The sequence below is a fragment of the Equus asinus genome, chromosome 23 (genome assembly GCF_041296235.1).
Source record: "Equus asinus isolate D_3611 breed Donkey chromosome 23, EquAss-T2T_v2, whole genome shotgun sequence".
NCBI classification, from domain to species: domain Eukaryota; kingdom Metazoa; phylum Chordata; class Mammalia; order Perissodactyla; family Equidae; genus Equus; species Equus asinus.
In genome coordinates this window covers 34,627,408-34,650,171 of record NC_091812.1, presented here as the reverse complement: position 1 = coordinate 34,650,171, position 22,764 = coordinate 34,627,408, and the positions used below count along the sequence as shown (strand labels likewise).

The following is a 22,764-nucleotide window of genomic DNA, read 5'->3' as shown; positions in this document are numbered from 1 at the left end:
CTTGAGCATTCCCCAGGGATGGAGCGACATCTGTTAGATCTCTATGATCTTCCAGCCCACTGTCCTATCAGCATCTGGGGATAGGGATCAAAGAGGGGGAAGCTGAAGGAAACCCTTCGCTGCCATGTGCTTTCAGAACAGGTCTGAGGTTTTAGAGCTAAAATATAGTATGTTGGGACAAAGAGTGTCAAACAAGAGATAAAATAATGTATCTGGTAAATTGGAATTATGTACATATCCATTAGACATAAATGGACAATCTCCTCTCTACCTGTCATTTTACAGATGGGAAAACAGAGACCCAAAGCAGTTTCCTTTTCTCTCTCTCTCTCTCTTTTTTTTTTTTCCTGAGGAAGATCTGCTCTGAGCTAATATCCATTGCCAATCCTCCTCTTTTTGCTTGAGGAAGATTCACCCTGAGCTAACATCTGTGCCAGTCTTCCTCTTTTTGTATGTGGGATGCCACCACAGCATGGCCGCTGACGAGTGGTGTAGGTCCACGCCTGGGAGCCAAAGCCAGGCTGCTGAAGTGGAGCACGCTGAACTTAACCACCAGGCCATGGGGCAGGCCCCTCAAAGAAGTTTCCTTTTTGGAATGAGATGGAAGGGGTGTGTGTCTGTGTGCATGTGTGGACGCATACGTGTGTGTGTGTGTAATAGTAGTGGTAGGGGGAGGAGGAAGTGAGGGAGAGGGAAGGGAGGGAGCGGAGAGCTGAGGCAAGAATACCTGAAGTCCAGATAACTTTCAGTTCCTGCCGCAAGTTTGCATGTTTCTATAACTTTTAACACCCCTGTTTTGCCCTGGGGATGGACCCTCAATCAACGGACTCTCATTTCTAGTGGGACTGCCAATCCAGATGTCACATTCTTTGCTGGCAAAGCAGTAGGCAGGTGACCACTCTGAGATTTCAGTCTTCCTCTAAGTGAGCCTCTAGGACTGAAAATGCTCTAGTTCCTTTGTCCTGAGAGGAGAACCCTAAGGAGATCACCCGTTAGTTCCCATTGCCCAGACAGCTGGAGCAGCCGTGGGTCCTGGGCCTTCTGAGAATTAGTTCTTCAGATTTTCCCTCAATTCATTATGGTAAATCAATTGCATTGATGGTCCCAATTAGTGGCCTCCATACCCAAGCCCCTTGCAGGAAGCTAAGTCCTATGAAGCAGTGGAGTCTAGTTCTGGATCTGGAATGCCTTCTGATTGCTTTGGCCAGTGGAAGGCAGAGGAAGTGAGGGTGTGCCAGCTCAGAGCCTAGGCTTCAAGAGACCTGTGTGCTTCCCCTCTCCTGGAACCTTGACTCCACTATAGGAACAAGATTGACCTAGGCTCCTGGAAGATGAGAAACCATTTGGAGGAGAGACCAGGGGCCTCAGCCAACTTGTAGAATTAGAACCCCCTAATGGACATGCAGCTGCCCTCAGATACATGGGGAAGACCGGCCTACATTACTGAGCTAAATAAATTGATTTTGTTAAGCCACTAAGTTTGAAGGGGTTTGCTATGCAGCAAGAGCTAACCAATACTGCTGTAAACTTCCACATCCTTCCAATAAATTCCTTTTCTTTTGAGCCAGAGTGAATTTCTGTGGCTGCAAACAAAGAACTCTAATGGACATTCTCCATTCTTTTACCAGAATAGTATCATACCACATATCCTCTTTTCTAATCTACCTTATTTCGCCTAGTAACTGATTTTGAACATCTTTTCTTAATAATAAATTGGGCACAGTAAGGAAGGAAAATCTACCAAATGCCACTTCTAAGCCTCAGCCTAAATCAGTTTCCATTATGACATCATGGCCATTGGCCAAAATGCCATTCTTAGATAGGCCTACCATGATCTGTTCCATTCAGCAGCAAGTGCCTTTAGCCTATTTCTCAGCGAGATAATTGGACAGCGCGACGATTTTTCACAGCTTGATGACCAGGAGAAGGACAGAGTCGTGCCTCAGAGGTGCTAGAGAACATTGACATTTCCAGTCACTGTTTACCTCTTTGGAAAAAGAAGGCAGTAATTGCACTCAAAATGTTCTATTCTTTTCAAGTATATAAGACTGGATGGAGAAGACAGAAAAAGAGATAGATATTCCCTATAATGACTTTATTTTCTGAACAAAAACTGAGTCATTGAAGCTCTCCAGTCCTTTTCTTGCTGGTCATCCTATCTCCATCATCTTCTTGTTTTTTTGACCAAATGGTAGCTTTAACTCGAGTTATTATTTGTTTGGAAGAGTAGGACAAGCGGAAGGCACAATGCTTACCTAGTAATCCCAGTCTTTATGCTAATGGAAATACATTAACATTTTCCAAGGAAAGCAAGTGTTTGTCAAAATGGATCCCCTGTAACTCTGCAAATGTTTCTCTGGGAGGGAATTCTCTGAATGCTTTTCTACTTTGGTCCTTTCCAACACGGTGCACACCTGGAAGTCTATTCTTGTCTTGATGACTTTGTCTTTGAATTTGATTTTCTGCTGCTAGTAATAATAGCTAGCATTTATAACACTTCCTATGGCATTTACCTCATTTAATCCTCACAAAACTCCGGGAGGTAAATATCATTATTCCCCTAAGGCCTAGAGAAGGTAGATAAATAGTGCAAGAGCCCATGGGTAATAGGTATCTGGGCTGGGATTTCAGCCCCCGTTTGTCAGACTCCCAAGTCAGAGGACTTGAACTTGATGTTATGCTGCCTCAATCACTATGGAGTTTTAAATAAGGACATAAAAAAACCATATTAAATCATCAAAGTATGGGTTACATACTTTGATGCCTGTTTAAGTGGGAAGCAGTAAGTAGTCTTAATGAGTTGCCTTCCAATCCTAAACGGGTATGATGTTGAAATCGTACCTGATCGTCCCTGTCTCTTTCTACCCTAAGCAATTTCCTCAGGCTTCCACACAAGCCTGAGGGGGCAGGAGAACACACTATCTCTCTGAATGAGACCACAGGGGACCCTGGTACAGAACCTCATGTGGGAACTTAAGAAATGTCCACAATACTATTGCAGGCAATTTGCTTAGGTACTCGATGGTGAGGAAAAATACACAATATATAGAATAAACTCTCTCATTTTTGGAGTGGAATTGACCTTAACGGGTAAATACTTATGGAAAACACAAGAGCACCTACAAGAAAAACCGGAACTAAGAATTATAGCACATTCTGTACATCAGTGCTGTCCAACAGAACTTTCTGTAATGGTGGAAACGTATTGTATCTGTGCTGTTCATGATGATCACCACTGACCTCATATGGCTATTGAGCACTTGTAATGTGGCTGATGTGATGGAGGGACTGGATTTTTATTTTAATCAATCTTAGTTAATTTTAATTAACTGACGCTTAAATGGAAATAGCTACATGTGGCCAGTGGCTACCATATGGGACAGTACAGCTCCAGATGACCATGGACATGTGGTCAATGAGATAGATGAGGGTGGTTGGAGAAGGTTTCACCAAGGTGTATTTTTGGCAGTTTCAGAGTAGGGTAGGGAAGAAAGAAAATGCAATTGAATGGAAATGGAAAAAACGAAAGGGAGAAAACAAAAGCTGTTTCCTAGTAGAACACCAGGGTTACAAATTCAAGTGCCTACCTCATGGACCATGAAAGTAACCTAACCAAGGGAAATAGGTTGGGACTAAGAAACAGTAGGATGTGGTGGGAACTATGGAGAATTAGAGACCCTACCCCCATCCTAAGCGGCAGTCACTAGTCAGCTCCAGCCAGGTATTGCCAAACAGAAATGCAGACCCAGTGTTAACTACCTTCTTAATTTTTGAGAAGTCAGAAATTCAGATTTTTAAGTTAAGTCATCTAATTTTAAACGTTGGCTGTGTAGTCTAAATGTAGTCAGTGTAGGCTAAATGTTTTTAGCAGAAGCTGTTGGTGCCCCACTCATGTCCTCTCAGCACTTGTCTCTGCACGCCAGGCTGCCTGCTGTATATGGTTTTAACTCTCTCTGAAGACATTGTGTACACAATTGGCTTTCTTGCAGGGCAGGCCCAGAATGCTGAAGAGGTAGTGGTCTTGGAAGCACTCTCTACCAATGACAGATATGGAGGGAGTGCATAAATATCCCAATCTCCTCACCTCTCAGTTGGGATAGATCTGAGGCATCTCCTGTATTGTCTCCCAGAGTTCCCATGTGAGACCAGGCTCCAGCTGCCCACAGCAGAAACTGATGGAGACTGTACATTCCTTGGTTTCCATTCCTTCCTCCTCTCTCTTGCCCACTCCTCTATTATTTTTCCAGGGATCACTTTCAAATAAACAACTTGCACCAATCTGTAAACTATGGATACCAATCTGTATCACAGAACCTGATTATGGAGGGACCTAAATAAAGACACCATTGTAACAAATTCAAAATCTCAGTGGTGAAGTCAATGAAGTTTTAATTTTCACTCCCGTTACAGCCAATGTGGGTCATGGTGGAGACTGTCCAATTATTCAGGGACCCAGGCTCCTTTGCTCATGTGGCTCTGCCTCTTCTATGACTTTTCTTTTCTGCATTCAGCTACAGATGGAGAAAGAGAGAGAGCACTGGGAGAAGAATTTTCACTGGCAAGGCGCAGAAGTGCTGACGAGAACTTTTGCTCACATTCCATTGGCAGAACTCAGTCATGTGGTTCCTCCTACATGCAGGGGAAGCTGGGAAATCTAGTACAACCATGCAACAATTACAAAAGGAAATAGCAGTCTCTGCCACTGCAACTTATTTAGATTTTGCAGAACACTGTTCAGGTCAAAGAAACCATGTCTGTGGACCAAGGACAGAAAAGTCGGCCACCAGTTTGGAATTTCTTGCCCACAGATTATTCCCTAAAATTTAAAAAAATTGCTAGAAAGTCACCCAACAAGTTCTTAACTTACACAGAAACAAATGTGGCACATTTTATCCGGTTGTATGATAAAATAAGTATATGGAAATCCAGTCAGTTCTTCATTGACTAATTTTATAATTCCAGGGAGAAAATTCTAATTTCATTTCTGAAACTTCTTACATAAACAGTGGTTCTCAACAAGATAGCTTTCTCTACTTCCTGCATTTTTTGTGAAGTGATTATCTATCTGTAAATAAAAGATCATTTAAACATAGTCTTACTCCCACTGCATCTTTGACCACTCTCCCCCTTGCTGTTTACACTCCAGTCATGCTGCTTGTTTCTCAAACTTGCCAGACTTTTTCCTACCTCCAAGTCTTTGCAGATGCTCTTCCCTAATCCAAGAGTGTGTTCCTCCTCTTTCCTCTTCTCCTTTCCTCATGCATTTTTTTTGCTAATGAAGATTTGCCCTGAACTAACATCTGTTGCCAATCCTCCTCTTTTTGCTTGAGGAAGATTCACCCTGAGCCAACGTCCATGCCAGTCTTCCTCCACTTTGCACATGGGTCACTGCCACAGCATGGCCACTGACCAGCAGTGCAGGTCTGCACCCAGGAATTAAACCCAGGCCACCAAAGTGGAGCGCACTGAACTCAGCCACTAGGCCACTGGGGCTGGCTCTGCCCTTTCCTCATTCTTTACCTAGCTGGCCCCTCTGTATCAATCAAGTTGCAGTATAAATGTTCTTTCCTCAGAGAAGCTTTCACTGGCCACCCAAAATCAAGTCAATTTCCTCTGCCCACTGTTGTTCCTGCTCATTCCATTTGTGACAATTCGGAGCCATGTCTGCATATTTCACATATGTCTTCTCCAGAGACTGCTTACTTCAGCACCATACCCACAACACTTAGCACAGTGGCTGGCACATGGTTGGTGCTCAAAATAGATTCGTTGAATAGATAAATGAATACCGAGAAAAGTTCATTGCTTTAAAGAATTTTGTAAGGATACCTTTTATAATTAAAATAACATCTCCCAATCTGTTTTGAAAATTTAGTTTAGCTTTATTGGGATTGAAGAAAGAGGAATATTTAGACAACAAATGCTACCTGAAACAATGAAATAAAATAAAAATTCTGTCTTTATCCCAGAAATACTTGAACCAGTCTCTTCTAAAACTAGCCTCAAGAAAACTCAGTGGGATCGTTGATGTCAACAGGAATGGAGGGATGAAAGCTCTTTGAAAAAGTGGAAGAGGTATTGCAATGTGAAGGACTATTTCCTAAAAGCATAATTGGCCTAAATAATCCACCGAGTTGCTAGGGAGAAAAAAAAAAAGTAGGAATTAACCTCGCTTCTTCCCTTTTCTTTACCCTGTGTGTTCCAATCCATCTGCCATCATCCTGAGTTGTACTCAAATGTAGCCCCTTCTCCCCGCAGAGATCATGGTCTGTATGGAAGTCAAGGAAGGGAATTATGTTAAAAGATGGTGGAGTTTCTTAGCAAGAGTGTTTTCTTCTCCATGCCTACACTAAATTTTGTCTTCCATTGTTCTAAAATGGCCCCAGGGGGAATAACACAGAGATTAGGAGTCAGCTAGTCAGACCACTCAATTCCAGGTCTAGCACTTGCCACTCATGATGTGGGGCAAGTCGCTTAATCGGGTATCCACCCTAATCCCTCTTGTGTAAAAGCAGGATATTGTCACTTCCTTCATAAGGTGGTGATAGCCGCGAGTGAGTATTGCAACATGTGGACACTTTAAAAAAAGAAAGAAAGAAAAAGAAAGGAAACCTTACCTTGAATCTACTATGAACTAGTTATATATTTAGGGATCTTAAACTCTCTGGGACTCACCTATTTTTTCTAAAAAACCAGATGAAGGGGTGCTGGATTGTAGGACTCCTATTGTGCTTTAGCGTTGTTGACATTCTACAGTTCATGGTAAGTGAGAAAAGATCTGGGGGTTCTGCTTTTGTCCAAGATTGTGTCACCCCAAGCCTCCAAATGCATAAAAAAGACTTCTATCTAAGAAGCACAGTAACTTGTTTAGTTAGGAAGGTGATTTTAGTTTCTGGTTTTGTTTGGGAGGGATTCGTTGCCAACTGGTGGGATTGGAAAGTGTTTTCCCAGTAGGAGGCAGATTCGGAAGTCTGGCCTGCTAAGACTCTTTTGGAAGCTGAAACTAATTAAAATATTTAGTTTAGCTCCCGTAGCTAAGACACAGCAGGGGAGAGAGGCCAGCATTCATTTTTATGAAGGTGTAATTATATATACTAGCCGCTTGTGTGCCCCATTCAGCACCTGCCCCAGGGCCACCCCACCTGCTCAAACACCTGCCCAGTCTGTGAGTATTCAGTAGAACAGTACTTAATGCCTGACCTAAGGGCACCTTGGGTTCTCCACCCCCACCCGAGACAATAGAGCCTTATTCCACCTTGCATTACCTATAGACTCTCCTCTGAGTGAAGCACTTCCTAGTTTCACCCTCAACGACATCTGTAAAGCTGCGCAAAAGAGAAAGAGAGAAGAAAGAGAAAAGCTAAAAGATAAAGTAATTGAGCATCAATTCTTTGTGTGGTATCACAGGGGTTGAAAAAATACAAGAACACTGAAGAAGTGTAAAGTCACAATACAAGACAAAACTAATGTAAACCTTCACTGTTTTTGAATGGTGAAAACCAATGATGATTGAACTTTACCTGAAAACAAGTGTATCGGGATGAGGCTGGGAGAAGATCAGGAACTACGAACGCCCACTTTGTCCACACATGGGCAGATGCTTCACTTGCATTACCACATGACTCCTCCCTACCCTCCACCAGAGGTGTTTTTATGAGTGTTTTACCAATGAGGAAACTGGGACTCCAAGAAGGTCAGTGACTTAGGAAGTTCTTAGCGGCTCAGAACATAGACTTAGTGGTCACATGGACCTCCAAAGTTGGTGTCCCAGCTCCACTAATGACCAGCTGCGTGACTTTGGGCAAGTTACTTAATCTCACTAAACCTCTGTTTTGTCATCTGTAAAAGGGATGTGATAACAGTTAGTCAACTATCTTTCTTGTGAAGATCCAGTGAGTTAACACATGGACGTGCCCTGCACACCACCTGTCACAGGAGACATGCTGACTCAAGGTTCTCCATCATCATCCTCAATGACCACACACGCCTGGTGGGTGGCAGAGCCAGGATACCAACTTGGACTGTTTTGTTCCATTCATAAAGCTTCTGTATGTTCAGTTTTGTAGGGCAGGAAGACATTTCCTCCACCTGCTCTGGGTCCTTCTGTCCACACAACAAATCAAATTCACATGAGACAGAATAACAGGAGAAAATTAAACAACTCTTTATAACATGTATACATGGGAGAGACTCAGGCAAACTGAGCAACTTGCCCAAATGGTGGAAGTTCTCATCTTAAATACCACCCTCAGCTAAAGACAAAGGAGAATGTTGGGGGCGGGGGGAGTAAGTTATAGGAGATTACCAGAAAAAGTGCAGTAAACAAATGTAAGGTTATTATGCAGATTTAAGTCCTTGCCTTCTGTTTTGATAAGAGTTTCTAGAAATAAGGTCATCCCCCTTCTTCCTGGTACAGAGAGGGAGACACGTTTACAGATAAGAGATTTCCTTTACAAACGTAAATGTCTCTTACAAAGTGTAACTTCTGCTTTTGAGAGTTTCTCTCATATCTGCAGTTTTTAAAAGTAACTAGACCCAAATAATCCTCATGCCAAAGAGACATATCTTGGGGTGGCAAATTCCAGTCCCCCACAGTTTTTAAAAACTAAGTTCAGAGAAAATAATCAGAAGTAGAAGAGGATAGACAGGGAGAACAGGAAAACTGGAAAGAAATAGACCAGTCCTCTTACCTCCAGAACATACCCTATGTGGGTCCTTTGACTCCCATCCCAGGTTTTAGAGAAAAATCTGTTTGATGAGCTGAGATGTATTTTGTTTTTATCAAGAGACTGTAAGCCTTCTAGAATTCCCAGGCTTGATGGTGAAGAGAAATTACAATGTACGTATTATACTGTTGCAAGTCTCCAAGACACTTCTCACACCCCTTCCCCTCTCTCTCCTTCTCCACCTCTTGACATTGGCCTCATTCTTCAAGGGTCAGTTCAAACACCACCACCTCTCCATGATTCTGGTCTCCCCTTTCCCTGGATGCTGAAACATTTATTTTTAGTTACATTTAATTGATTTTCTATTTCATATGGACTAATCTCCCTCAAATAGATTGTGTACTTCCTTTGTCTACCCCATAGGGTTTGATACTAAGTTGAAAACCTACAAGGCTCTAAACAGAGATGCACTTTGTTGTAAATTCTTGTTGCGGGGGCTGGCCCTGTGGCCGAGTGATTAAGTTTGCGCGCTCCACTTCGGCGGTCCAGAGTTTCACCACTTCGGGTCCTGGGCGTGGACATGGCACTGCTCGTCAAGCATGCTGAGGCAGCATCCCACATACCACAACTAGAAGGACCCACAACTAAAAATACACAACTATGTACCAGGGAGCTTTGGGGAGAAAAAGGAAAAATAAAATCTTTAAAAAAAAATTCTTGTTGAGAAATAGACTGATTACAGCATGTGAAACACCCACTAGCAGTGAGGACCGAACTGTGAACTTGGCACAGAACTTTAAGACTTGATCCCCATCCTCAAGATACTTCATCCCTAAAGAGAACAAAACTCCCAGCATTTTATAACTGGGAGACACCGTGGCAAAGAGGTTAGCAACAAGGGTTCTAGAGCTACTTAATTTCCCTTGCTTTTCTTAACAGTAAAATGGACGTAACAGCAGTCCTTGCTCCATGGGGTCTTTGTTGGGTTTAAACAAGATAAAGCGAGTTAACCTCCGTGCAGAGTCTAGCATGTTCTGAGAGCTCAAAAATAGCTATAGGTAGGTTCAGGAATGAGAAAAGCAATTGTTCGAATGCCAGGGTAGAGCAACAAACATCTCATGCTCAAGAGGCTCCGTGGATATATTCCAGGGACAGCCCGAGCTGCCGTTAAATTATTTTTAAGGCTTTTTATGCTAAGTACATAGCTCACAGTAGGAACAGACACTTCTTCCCATGCCAAGTTTCTATGCAGCAGGGCAGGGGAGAGGGAAAAAGAGCTGAAGAATTGGAGGGAGCTCGCTTCTGGGCTTGGGATGTCCCAGATGGGAGGTGACTCTGGAACTCAAGGCCATTTATTGTCCTCTCCTACCTGCAGTACAGGGATGGGTAAATGGGAGACACATGAAGCGATGGAGTTCCAGATAGTGGACATGAAGGAGTTGTGTTGCTGTGTGCTCCATCATAAGGGGAATGGAGAGCTGAGTACACTGAGCTGCAGTGGAACTGTGTTTTACTTTTTCCAACAGTGGTCCCATTTCAACACAGGAAATGTTTCCCTTTTCTAAGACTGCTTTGAGGAAAACAAGCAGGCAGATTTGATATTACTGAGCCAGAATCATCTGGCCTCCGACGCATCTTGTGGAACAGCAGCCTGGTTCTGGTAGCAGTTGTGTCCAACGTTGACACAGAGGAGGGGAGAAACCAGCTCTTTGGGAAATGGTTTTGGTCCACATTATTGTGCTCTACTAAGGGGGCTCTGGGAGTCCTTCGAATAGGTATTGACTTGGCTTCCAGCAGTTGCTCGTCCTGTTGGAAACACTTACAAGCTCCCTCAGCAATTGCATTTAGCAAAGGGTGCCACAAATAGCTGAAAGGGGGTTCTGGTTTGAAGACCCTTGTTCCAAATTTAACCTGTGTTTTTGGTGAACTTGGAGGGTGGCGGGGTGGACACCTGCCAAGAGGGTCTCAGGTTGATCCTATTACTATGCATCCTGCAGCTGAGGAGGTTACAGTGCTCAGTTGCACGTGGTTGAACTATGGTTTTGAATGTGATCGTCCTCCTCGCCTGAATGAAGATGAAAGAGAACCGCCTGCGATGACAGATTCAACAGATGCGTGTGCTGAAATACCGAGAGGAAGCTTTGCAGGCTCAACAAGGATGAGCTGAAACTCTTTTAAGAAGGTGATAAGGTAGATGTCCTAATAACCACTACAGAGAGCATCTCCTGCTTGCTTCCTCTGTGCGCTGTGCTCCAGACGGTAGCTGCATTACCTCAGCATTCTGGCCGGCATCCTGGGAGGTAGGGACTATGATCTTCCTTTTAGGTTGAGGCAACCGAGGCATTGAGAGGCCAGGCGCCTGCCTAGAGTCACACAACCGGAAAGTGCAGGGGCAGGACTTGGGCACAACTGGGCCTGTTTCCAAAGTCTCCGCTCTTTCCTCCAGGCTGCCACGCCCAGTCAAGAATCCAGGCTTCATTGACACCAAGACACATTGAGCACCGACTGGGTGTAGAGCAGGACACAAAATCCCCAGCGGGGACAGAAAGGAGTATAAACCCAACTGAGCCTGCAAAATAGTTTTTAAAAAAACAAGGAACTGTTTGTGTGGTTACTAATTGGATAAGAATGAGGCCATCTCCCAAAGAAAATAGTAATCCTTCCTAGGGTGGAGACCACCTCTGCTTCCCACCCAGAGTGCTCCACTCAAAAGCCTATGCCTAGAAGGCACTGTAAACACCTCCTGATGCTGAAGGGAGGGGCAGGGTGTCGGGGGAACCAGTCAGGTCTCGGGGCTGAAGCTCCTGACGTTAAGGTCCCAGCCCTACCCTGAACTAGCTCAGAACCCTGCACAGGTTACCTCACCTCTTTGAGACTCAATTTCCTAGTTTATAAAAAGGGAATAATAAAAATGAAAATGCAATGTATGCCCTGGCCTACTTCACAAGGTTCAGTGGAGATCAAATGAAGTAACTATATAAACATTTAATAAAACACTGTAAGACATTTCTTAACTGAGCTTGGTTCCTTGGAAGTGTTGCAGGAAATCAGGGAGGAGAGATCACTGAGGGCTGAGTGCTTGGAGGTGACCTCATAGATGAAGAGGACAAAGGAAGCTATAGAGTATTCTGGACTCAAAAGCCTTAAACGGGTCAGCTCTCATTTTATGGTAGATCGTAATCAGGTTTAATGCCAGGAGGGCGAAGGATGGGATCCAGAATTCTGTCCAGCTCTGAATTCAGTGAAAGTAGCTTTGTCACCTCTCCTCCCTGTGAGCTTTGCTGGCTTCCTCCTCTGCATGGCTCTCCGCACCTAAGGAGTGACATTTCCTGGAGGCAAGGTAGCATAGTGGTCAAGACCCAGGGTCTGGATTGGAGTTCTGATTACAACAGATTTCTTCACCGCTCTAAACCTGTTTCCTCAGCAGAAAGAAAAAAAAAAAAAAAAAAAAGGAAAAGAAAGATGATACTAGTACCAACTTTATAAGGTTATTGTAAATATTTAAATAAAGTAATTCCTATGAAATACTCAGCCTAGTACATGGGAAATAAATATAGGTTATTGTTAATATTATTATTACATTTATAATTATAACTACTCTGTAGTTCCTGGTCTTCTTCTGCCAGCCTCATCCCCTAATACACTTGTTTTCAGTTAAATTTCAATATCCTTCAAAGAGATTTTGAGGCCTTGGGAAAGGTTAGTAAGATCGGTGAACCCAAAGTCACTCAAAAGTTCTAAGTCAAGAAGGCAGAAGCATCACATTCCCCAGGTCCAGGATTTTCCCCAATAATTTAAATCGAAAAACATAAATTAAGGCAGAGATAACCTGCCTCGAAAGATTATGAAGAAGTGACATCAAAGGAATTTTATATTCTATAGCCCCTCAGTTGAGAGCATTGGAAAGAGGAAATTTTCTTGTGAGGCAATCACTCATTTACCTTAAATTTTCAGGCTTGTGTAACCCCAAAGTCAGCCCCCTGGCACCCCGGGACAAAAGCACCCTGAATAATTACATGTCTTCTCAAGTTTCCTGATTCAACCTCTGCAGAACATGAATTCCTTCTGACAAAAAAGCTGAAGTGAAAGAAGAAGGAATTACAACAAAAAATGTCTATTTGTGTTATCTCTAACTTTCTTTAGGGTTTATAGGTTTGGGGAAGTTTTTCTTTTTTGGGTAGAGTGGAAGGAGGGAAGAAGAGAGGCTAAAAAGCATTTCTTAGATTTCCAGAAATAGTGATAGAGAATCCCCACCCTGGAGGCTTCGTTTCTTTCTAGAAAAACAACACTCCTGGTGTTTCCCAGGAGAACCCAGAGACAGACGTCAATTATTCCATCCTCCATTTTGCTGGTGGAGTCACTGGAGCTTAAAAAAAGAGGAAGTAAATTCATGCGCATATCCTCTAGCTACGGGTCAAATTTCCCTGAGGTCTATTGAAAATGACTGAAGACCTGCCCTTCGGAGAAACTCTGGGCAGCCATTTTGTCTCAAGGAAGCTGCCCAGATCTAACGTGCTGGATGTCTTGGATGTGTATGGCATTTCCTTGAAATAAGCAAACCTTTCTGGAAAAGATCCATAGGTCAGAAGGAAGAGAAGTGCTCTGTGGTGAAGTAGAAACAGACATTGCCTTTCAGTCCTGGCAGATATTTGCCCTCAGGCTGCACAGTAAAGGCCTGGAAATCCCAGAATAGCAATTGGAAGTCCCACCTGGTATGTATTTGCCCGACCATTTTTATGGTAATATTGACACTTGTCCTTCTGTTTATGTAGATTAACCTTAAATAAACTTGTTCCCTTTTTGGGTGGCATTTCTGGTTTCATTTCTCTTGATTTTTCTTGCCTTTCCATTTCATAATCATTTCCATTCCGTCTATGGCACTTCAAGAAGAGAAAACCTTTAACTAAGGGATAATGCTATGATCGCCTTCAAGCCACACACACAGGTGTTAATCTTGGGTGGAAGGATGCCTGGCTCCCTGCTCAGACTGGTTATGTCTGAATTGACTTGTCAATCAGCATCTTTTCTGGTAAGGCTTGTAGCCCAGCATGGTAGTAAGAATCCAGCAGCAGGCCGAGATAACACTCTGAATCCTGTCATTACCACTGAATAGGGCATGATCTCAGACCAGTTACTCAGCTCCTCTAAACCTCAGCTTCCTGATCTCTAAAACTGAGACTACAATAGCATCCACTCCACAGGGGTGTTATAAGGATTACACGATTTTACGAAGGTTCAGTAAACCCTAACTCCAGCTACAACGTTTTATCGAGGTCTTGTTGAACTAGATGCCTGAGAGAGAGAAGATGAAATGGAAGTGCTTAACATTTTATGACAACTTTAATGTGATCTGCACTTTTCCCAAGGATTATAATGCTTTTGTGACTTCAGTTTCCCTAAGACAATCTACTTTGGAGAGAAGAAGGGCAAGATATTGTGCATCCTGAACTGCAATATCTTACTATTTGACCCCAAATCCTTGTCTGTCCTCCAATTTTAGTTACACCTTCTCTTCAACCTCTTTAGGGTCACCCCATGACCTGTGCTTTGGATCCCATACTCTCCCACCTTTTTTAGGAAGAAACTTTAGATGTATCCATTATCCCTTCTCTCCTCTCAGCTAGGTCTTTCCCATTAGTATTTAACTCCTTTTAGGCCCCTCCATATTAGAAAATAATCTCCCTGGGCCATATTCCCACTCCTGTTACTCTATTTCTCTCTTTCCCTTCAGAATCAACCTTTTAACAAATTGTATATTTATTGCTACCATTTTTCATACCTGATTCACTCCTTAGCCCATTATAACTGGTTTCTAGCCCAAACATTCCTCCAAGAGTCCTCACTAAGATCCCTAATGGTCTCCATGTTGTGAAATGCAGGACATTTTCAGTCTTCATCCCACTGACCACGCATGGGCATTGGACACGGTCTCTCTTGCTTGGACTTTCTTGGCTCTAGGACATCACCTCTTTGTGTTCCTTCCACCTCTCTGGCTTCTCCTATTTCGTCTCTGTTTTTGGCTCATTGTCCTTCGCTTTTCATTAAACGTCAGATTTCCCCACGTCTCCATCCTAGACCGTCTTCTCGCTTTGTGCACTCTCTCAGGGAAACCATTATCATTATGATTCGATTATCCTCTACATATCAGTGGGCACCACCTTATATCTCCGGCACAGACTGCTTCTCTGTGATCCGAGACCTACATGCCCAACTACCTATGACATCTCCATTCGGAAGGAGTTCCTCCTCAACACATCCAAGACCAAGTTCATGATCTATCCCAACAAATATGCTCCTCTTACTTTGTCCCCTATCTCAGTGAATGGCACCATTTTCCATCCAGCACGTATCATCCTTGATGCCTTCTTCTCCCTCACTTACCACACCTAATTTATCACAAAGGCCTACTATCTCTTTCACTTCCAAAATATCTCTGAAAACAATCCCAATTCCAGTATTTCCATAGCTATCACCCTAATCAAGGCTGCTGTCACATTCTCTCTGTTTTACTGGAATTCTTCCCCATGCACTCTGCTTTCCCAGCCCCATTTCTTTCACTACACTGCAGCCAATCCTGTCATGTCCTTCCGTAGAACTTGTCACTGACCTCCTATTGATCATAGGAAAATAACCAAAGCCCTAATATGGTGTGGCAAAGACTGCCTGTCCACAATATCCATTTTCCCCTTCTTCCTTGCAACAATCTTATATTATCAGGGTAGCAATGTATCTCACATACACACACAAAAAGACATTTCCTAACCTCCCATACAGAGAGGTTTAACCTATAAGATGTAAGCAGAAATGGAGTGACTAGGAAAGTCTTTCTAACCTTGTCCTTTTAATTCTTCATGCCTGAAATGTGGATGTGATGACTGGAATGCCAGCAACCTTCTTGAGAACTTGAAGATGGAAGCTAGAACTAGAGATGGTAAGGTAGAAAGATGAAAGAAGCCTGCAGCCTGATAACTCTGTGGAAACACCATATGAGACCTGACTGTCTACTTCTAGGCTTCTTGTATATGAGAGAACAAAACCCTTATTGGTTTAAACTCACTATCATTGGATTTCTGGCTCAAGGAGTTGAACTCAATCTCTGCTTGATACACACAGGATTTACAAGGCCCTACATGGCCTGGTCTCTGCTTGACCTCATCAGTTTCTTTTTGCCCCACTCTTACCCTTATGTTCTTCAGTACACACTGGCCTGAATTCAGTTGTTTAAATACACCATGTGGGCCTTCCTGCACGGGGCCTTTGTATACTGTTCTTTCTGTCTGTAGGACTTTCCTTCTTGACCCTTTATCCTCCCGCCTGACCTAATTTACCTCTACTCCTCCTTCAGATCTCAGTTGCACCAGAACTTTCTTAGGGAAGTCCTCCCTGAACATCCCTCTTTCCCTCTTCACTCCCTCCCTCCACCAATCTAGAAGAGGTTCCTTGGTTATGTGCTGTCATAGAACTATATTCTTTTGCTTCAGAATACTTTTCTTAGATTTATTTATTATCCATTCATTTATGTAATTATTTGATAAATATCTGTCTCCCCTGTTAGATTTAAACTTCATGAAAGCAAGGGCCATGTCTGTTTTTGTTCAACATTTTATTCCCAGCATCTGGCATAGTCCTTAGTGTGTGTGTGTGTGTGTGTGTATTTGGTGCCTAATAAATAATAAGGTGAGTGAAAGAACAAAGACCCCAAGTCCCTTTTTCATAATCTGTATCAGGCCCCCTCATTCCCTCTTGCCTCAACCACTCTCTTGCCCAAACTCTCAACCACCTTACACTAACATTTTCATAAGTTTTATGGCTTCAAAACACCTTTATACAAATTATCTCATCCTCAGTCTCTCCAACAGCTCTATAAGATACTTAAAAAGTGGCAAGTCTTTTTCCAAACAAGACTTTCAACATAAAGTCAGTCCTTACTAATCCGTTTAAATGGTTACCTGAGTGTGTGACCTCATTCCCTTTCATTTAAATCTTAAGCCTCCACAGTAAATTGCAATTTTGAGAATTTTTCCACTGGTCTGTGGCCATCCAAAATAAATATTTAAACTAAAATAAAAAAACCAGCTAGGGAAGAATCTCTTAACATTACCTCCCAGTCCTTTCAACATTGTTTTCTGTATCCAATTCGATTCTCCTGGCCTGAGATCCCGGGTGATGCTGGTGCTCTGCTTCAGGCGTGCCTTGAGAACCACCGCTTTAGTGGCTCCTCAGGGAAAGAAGATGTGTTTCTTTAAAGGAGCCAGGAGTGGATAAAGCTGCTGCTCTGCATTTTTAACAACAGCCTACAGAGCATGCCAACTTGGGTATAATTTCTAGCTCGCCCAGGACAAAACAGTAGAGTTGTGATGATCCTGAGAACCACTGAGCCCTTGTATATCACGCAGTGGGTAAGGAGGAAGAGATGCCATCAAACCCCAGTGGGGAAGCCCTGAGTTGGTGGGTGGCTTGCCTGGACTCGTAAACCTACCTTTCTCCCCAGACTACGGGTCTTAGGAGAGCACAGCAGGATCTCTGTGTGCTGATGGGCAGCCTGTGCCTCAGTCTCCATTTCAGCAGCTCCCTAGCGCAGGCCAACAAGAACTGCTCCTCGAAACACAACTAGTGTGAAGGAAGCAGGATGGCGTCTCTGACTCCACTTTAACCCACGCATAAAGTGGAATTGTTTCCTCTGTGATCCTAGCCATCCACCCTAGCCTGATACCCTTGACAATCTTAATATCTGTGCATTCTACAATTTTTCCCCACCAAGAGGCTCATGTTGTTTCACACTTTTAACCTCCATTTTCTTCCTAAAATGGTCTGGGGAAACTGGTTTGTTCCTAAAGTACGGTTGTGTCTACTTTCGTAATTGATTTTCAAAACTTGTTTTGGGTGTAAGGCCCGGACCAAAATAAAGACTAGTAAGGTTTAGCTGTTTCTTTCATTCATTTAACAAATCTTTGTTAAGTTCCAGGCTACGAAACCATATATCTGATAAGGGATTAATATCCAAATATACAAAGAACTCATACATCTCAACAACAAAAAAACTAACAACCCAATTAAAAGATGGGCAAAAGATCTGAACAGACATTTCTTCAAAGAAGATATGCAAATAGCCAACAGGCACACAAAAAGATGTTCAACATCATTAACTATCAGGGAAATGCAAATCAAAACTACAATGAGATATCACCTCACCCCTATCTGAATGGCTACAATTAACAAGACAGGAACAATAAGTATTGGAGAGGATGTGGAGAGAAGGGAACTCTCATACATTGTTGGTGGGAATGCAAACTGATGCAGCCACTATGGAAAACAGTATGGAGATCCCTCAAAAAATTAAGAATAGAAATACCATATGATCCAGCTGTTCCACTGCTAGGTATTTATCCAAAGAACACGAAAACACGAATACATAAAGATACCTGCACCACTATGTTCATCACAGCATTATTCACCATAGCCAAGACTTGGAACCAACCTAGGTGCCCATCAAGGGACGAATGGATAAAGAAGATGTGGTATATATACACAATGGAATTCTACTCAGCCATAAGAAATGATGAAATCCGGCCATCATGACAACAAGGATGGACACTGAGGGTGTTATGCTAAGCAAAATAAGTCAGAGGGAGAAAGTCAAATACCATATGATCTCACTCATAGGTAGAAGATAAAAACAATGAGAAACAAACACATAGCAACAGAGATTGGATTGGTGGTTACCAGAGGGGAAGCGGGGAGGAGGGAAGGAAAAACGGGTGATTAGTCATAGGTGTATGGTGATGGATTGTAGTTAGTCTTCAGGTGGTGAGCATGATGTAATCTACACAGAATTTGAAATATAATGATGTATACCTGAAATTTATATAATGTTATAAACCAATGTTACCGCAAAAAAAAGTTCCAAGCTATGGGAGGTTCCACGCTAGACAATAGACACACAAAGAAAGAAAAATGCCTCCAGTGCTCTTAAGAAACCTCTCTGCAGCCTCAGTTTCCTCACCTAAAAAATGAAGATGATAATAACTCTTATCTTACACAGTTGTTGTAGTGCTTAAATTAGATAATATACATTAAAATTTTAGTAGAGTGCCCAGTGCATTGTAAACATTCAATACAAGCTGGATGTTATTAAATTAGGTAGAAAAATAACACCAATGTTTCAACTGATAGATAAAAGTATATTATGTCGTTGTCATGGTTTGAATAAAAAAGTACTTAAAAAGGAAAGTGTAAGATTGTATTACATCTCCCATCGCCAACATTACCATTCTAATGTTTACTTATGTTATTACCCCTGACTTTTGCTTAAGGTGGCTTGCATATTGCCTATAAACCAGCATAAGTTGTATCTTTACAGCATTACTGTTGCTACATATGTGATTACTACTACTATCAAGTAATAATAACTACTGACATTTTTCTTTTAGGAAGATTAGCCCTGAGCTAACTGCTGCCAATCCTCCTTTTTTAGCTGAGGAAGACCGGCCCTGAGCTAACATCCATGCCCATCTTCCTCTACTTTATATGTGGGATGTCTACCACAGCATGGCTTTCGCCAAGCGGTGCCATGTCAGCACCTGGGAACCGAACCGGCAAACCCCGGGCTGCCGAAGCGGACTGTGTGAATTTAACTGCTGCACCACCAGGCTGGCCCCTACTAACACTTTTTGAACACTTACCATGTACCACACACTATTCCTAAGTGCTTTGCAAGTATGATCTCATTTAACCCTCAAGACCACATTAGGAAAGAGATAGTATTTTCCATTGCCCTTTTGCAGATGAGAAAAATGATACCCAGAGAATTTAATTAACACAAATACCTCACACATGGTATGGCTCTTACTAGACACATGTATAATACTCTTCAGATACGTGCATGCATGTGTGTCAGGAGGAAAATTATCAAGCACGTAAGTGTTCCAAGGCTCATAGTGAAGAAGACTCTGGTTCTATCTGCTTCATTTCTTCTCCTCCCCCTGCTGAGGTAGGTCCCAGCTTGCCAGATGGCCCAATATGTTGGGCTTTTGTACTACAAAATGGGTAAGACAGATGGGGTGAGAAAAGAATAAGAGAAACTTGAGTTAGAGTTGTGGAGGAGTTTGAAGAGTGTTGAGAAAAGAAACACGGGTGTTGCTACAGTGTATGTCTGAAATGGATGAGAGATAAAAGAGGAATTCTGAGAGGTATGCACTCTAATGTGTTCTCAAAAGACAGGTAAATATCTCGAGTTATTTTTGAATGATCTTTTTGGATGCCAGTCTGGGTTTCTTTGAGAGACCGCTTTGAAATTGGACGACGCGTATGAGCAGCTTTTAAACATTATCGGTGTATGTTTAGAACATTATAACTTTCTCAAAATTCTCCTGATTTTGTGTGTTTGTTTGCAATATAACACTGCTAGTGACAACAAGTTTTGAAAAACTTTGTTCTGCGGTAGTGTTTCTTGTATTTCTCATGGGTCAGAACACCTAGAAATTACAGTGCCCTTTGCAGAATGCTATGAAATATCGATATGTCTAATTCCCTCATAGAATGACTTTAACAAAGTAATCAGCTGGGCTGAAAATAGAGTAATGAAATTTGAGAACTGGAAAGTACCTTAAAGGGTTGGAAACTCTCAGGTTCTTAGAAAGGTTTACTTCTGGCAACAGAGAATTTATTACATAAACTGTGTAGGTCTCTGCTCCTTCGCGGATAAGAGTAGATACGATATCCTTAACAAATCAAGTTGAGTTTTTCTGTTACTAGAAGTTTCCTACCAATTCATCCTTTTTTAAGTAGTAACTAACAAGTAATTCTGGGTCCACAAATATTAGAAAAACACCACGAGGAAATTTTTTAAATTGAGAAAAATTGATATTCATTAGCTATGAGTTCTCTGCAATTTGTGGATCCATTATTTCATATTGGTGGTAGAACATTTTGGTTCAGATCACTGAAAACTAGTGTTCTGTGGGAACAACTTATGAGAACCACTGAACTAAAAACAAAGATAGTTACAAAGAGATCAATTTGAGAGTTATGCCTTTCGAAGTCAGGAAATAATGTACCTAGAATGCTGTTTAATCATATACATGTTTTGAGAGTGGACATCTAACTGTGAAATGTAGTTAAGAAACAATATTTCCACTCTCAAGAATCCCTTTAATTATTTTCCCCACAGGAACCAGAATGTCTAATGACACTATCAACTGTCAATCAGAATACCTAATCCACACAAGACACCAATATTTTTCCAATTAAAGGTTGATGTTTTGACTAGCTTATGGATTTAGATATTTAGATTAATATGGACTTAGATGAAGTTTTTGGAAAAAGTAGAATTAGACCAGGGGTTTCTGTCTCTGGCATTCTGCCAAACTGCATAGCCAGAAAACCCTTTTAATACAGACCAGATAGAAATCTCAGATAAACTACAAAAACGTTCTCTGAAATGGATAGTGCTTGCAAAAGAACTACGTAAATAAAAATAAACAAGGAAATTATCAGTGGTCCAAAATGAAGAGGAAATTGACAACTAGACTGACAAGCGGATAGACCAACACCATGGAAGCTTGGGAAAGAAGGGTCCTGGGAACTTAGGGTCTTATGTTTTCATGGCTTTGGACTCCTGCAAAGTGGGGAGTTGAAAATGAAATTCCTACGTAAAGCCAAGACCCCTGAAGGGCCACAACTCTGCCCACTGGTACGAGGCCACAACAACCAGGAAACTTCTTGGTTTCAGTCTAGGTATTGGCAGGAAAAAATATATCTCTATATATCTCCCCTAAGAATTTTTAATCACAGGAATGTCCTCACATGGAGTAGGCATGGGTTGCGATTTCGAATTTACATGACACACGACTCAGGGAGCCTTAAACTGAGAAATAAAGATCAAAGAGGTCTCTGGTGGGTCACAGTACTGTGTGCACACGCAGATCTTCTCTAGAGGGACACAGAAGGTGAGACTCCCAGAGTTTCAGAAAATGCAATTGTCTGTTAGTGACTATAAAATAAATTTTTAAAATAATTAAGACTTAAAAGTAAGAAAAACATATGAAAAGAACAACTATGCAAAATGAACAAGCTGAATTGAAAATTGACCAAAGAAATTTCTAAAAACGTAAACGTAGTCAACGAAATTGAAAACTTAAGGGAACAACAATATAAGTAAATGCAGAGGAGAAGAATATTACAAACTGGAACGAGGATCAGAAGAAATTACTTAGACTGTAGCACAGAGAAAGAGGTGAAAAGTATTAAAGTGAGGATAAGAAATAGTGTTTCCAGAATAAGAAGGTCTAATATCCATCTAACAGGTGTTTCAGAGGGACTGAATAGGAAGTAAAGAGAAGCAATAGTCAAAGCAAGACACTTAGATACAACATAGTATAACTGTGGAATATGAAAGGCAAAAATAAAGAAACCAGAGATGCTCTATTAACTGAAGATGCCAAGAAATAATGACGAAATTCCATCACAGTAAGCACCCCTAGCATCCATTTTTCTTGATGCAAAAATACCAGTTTGCACCAAAATTAACCAGGCTTCCTTGGAGACACAGCTAATTCCAGATCTGTCCAATAAATATCCAAAATGAACCTGGAATATCTTGTCATACAGACCACAGGAACTGTCAGGTTACAATGACTTAAGAGCCAACCTGAATAAGCTACCATTGACCAAGATGGGACAATTTAATCAAGAATAAGGATAATAACTAAAATGAGGTAAAATAAATTAAATGTGGTAAAATCCATTGCTTCATAACTAGTACTTCAATGATCACCTTGGAGGATGCCAGGGTATGATGATAGATATACAGATCAACCACATTATTTTGAAAACCGGTAAAACAAAGAGAAAGAATCCATCATTTACCGTAACTTTCCTGTGTGAACTGAAACTCAGGGTAACCAAAAGTATTTACAAGAGAATTTATAGAAGAATTTAGCTGATAACTGAAAAAAGAGTAATAGCATTAGGATATCATTATTTTACACACTTTAAGGAAATAACGGATCTAGACAATGCTCACCCAAAACTGCTAATATCACAAAAAGAGAGACAACCAGACATTACGTACCTCCTCACAGAAACACACAACACCAAC

At 41.8% G+C, this 22,764-nt stretch overlaps 1 long non-coding RNA gene across 1 annotated transcript in view; it reads right to left on the bottom strand.

Annotated features, from left to right (window-relative positions):
- Positions 1-4,364: 4,364 nt before the first annotated feature.
- Positions 4,365-22,764, bottom strand: part of LOC139041722 (uncharacterized) — a 63,486-nt gene continuing 45,086 nt past the window's right edge. The window contains exons 2-3 of the long non-coding RNA XR_011497473.1: positions 7,266-7,325; positions 4,365-4,511 (exon numbers count right to left, since the gene is read on the bottom strand). This is a non-coding gene — a long non-coding RNA (uncharacterized lncRNA). The remainder of the gene's footprint in view (positions 4,512-7,265; positions 7,326-22,764) is intronic.